Here is a 1,988-nt window from a genome sequence, read left to right on the forward strand (position 1 = left end):
TAAGTGAGGTTATTGGGCCTCACAAAATGTGAGACTGTGAAAATAAAAATAAATAATAAACCCAATTATAAATGATGTAAATGAAAAATAAAGTGCTATATTTAGAAGTTGACACATTGTCAACAGTTGTAGATTATTGGCTGAACTACTTAAGAACTTTTTTTTTAATTAAAATATGATCAATTTTAATATTTACTATAAAAGATTATCATTTTATTATGAAATTATTACAGTAGAGACGAAATATATATATATATATATATATATATATATATATATATATATATATATATATATATATATATATATATATATAGTATTTTCAAAAAAATGATGTGGTATTTTTATTAAAAAATTTATCATGTGTCACATTCCATAAATACTTTCTTTTATACTAATTATTAATTAATTTTTTTATTTTTTTTAATCATTATTATTATTTACACTACTATCTTAACATTTATTATTTAAATTATTATTTTCTTTAAATTTTAATTTTAAAAATTAAGATTTTTTTAATTAAATGTAATATTTAAAAATTATTTATATTATTTTATAAGTACTAATTATTATTAATTTTTTTATTTTTCTTTTACTTATCATTATTATTTACAATACTACTTTAATATTTATTATTTAAATTATTATTTTCTTCAAAATTTGATTTATAAAAAATAAGACTTTTATAATTAAACGTAAGATTTAAAAATTATTTATATTATTTTCTTTATAACTCTATTTATGCAAAAACATTATTTGCCACATGTTACCCTTCTTAATAATAATAATAATAATAATAATAATAATAATAATAATAATAATAATAATAATAATAATAAAATGTCATTTATGGCCATTACTTTAATGAAAATTAATCATTAATTTGTGACATTATAATCAACTATCATATAATTTAATTAATATTAAATTATTTCATATTTTTAATAAATATTTTCATTACATTATTATATTTTATATTATTTTTATTATAAAATCATTGTTAAAAAATTTGGGAGACAAAAAGTATAGTTTATATAAAAAAATTATTAAAATAAAATATAGAGATTTGATTTATTTATATTAGTATGTATTATTTTTTATGTTAATAATTTAATATTATTTTTATTTTACCTTCCTAAGATTAATTAATGCTTAGTATTATTATTACTATCATTATGATCAACTTATGACGATTTAATTGAAATGGTACTATTATAAAAATTGAATTTAAATACTTTTGTTAACTTTTTTTAATTAAATAATATTTAATTATAAATTAATTTTTTATTTAAATAGTTTTTATTTATTTTTCTATATATAGTATGTCATATGAGACATTTGATACACATTAAGCACTTTCCTCTCACCAAATATTTTTATTTCACCTAAATGCTCATATATTATTTTGATTTTCACTATTTTTAAAAGTTATTAGTTATCATTCTCAAATTTATTTATTTAAATTTATTTAATTAATGTTTATTTAATTATTAATTTTTTTTAAATTTCTTATTTAATATTTCTTAAATTTTTGAATATTTTATTTCATTATAATATATATTGAATGCAATGATAGCTAATATTTTAATTATCCATATAATAAAAATATTTTTAAATTTTAGTTAAATATCTATATTTTTATGCATGAATTATCTCTCAACTATGTTTTTATATAAACGTAGTTTCAAAAATAAATTACAAATATAATTACATTAAAAATTTCATTACAAATAAAGATGATTAAAAATAATTAAAGTTATAGTATTAAAATTATGAAATCTATTTTTTGAAAAATAGTATGTATTTTTAATGTTTATCATATTAATAGAAAATGATGATATTTTAAAATTTTAATTTTTATAAAATATATTTATTTTATATTATAAATTTATGTAAAGTGATAACTATTTTTGTCAAAAAATTACTTTATAAAAAATATATCAGAGTAATAAAAAAAATTACACTTAAGTATAGTTTTTTAAAAAAAT

The sequence above is a fragment of the Hevea brasiliensis genome, chromosome 10 (assembly GCF_030052815.1).
Source record: "Hevea brasiliensis isolate MT/VB/25A 57/8 chromosome 10, ASM3005281v1, whole genome shotgun sequence".
Classification (NCBI taxonomy): domain Eukaryota; kingdom Viridiplantae; phylum Streptophyta; class Magnoliopsida; order Malpighiales; family Euphorbiaceae; genus Hevea; species Hevea brasiliensis.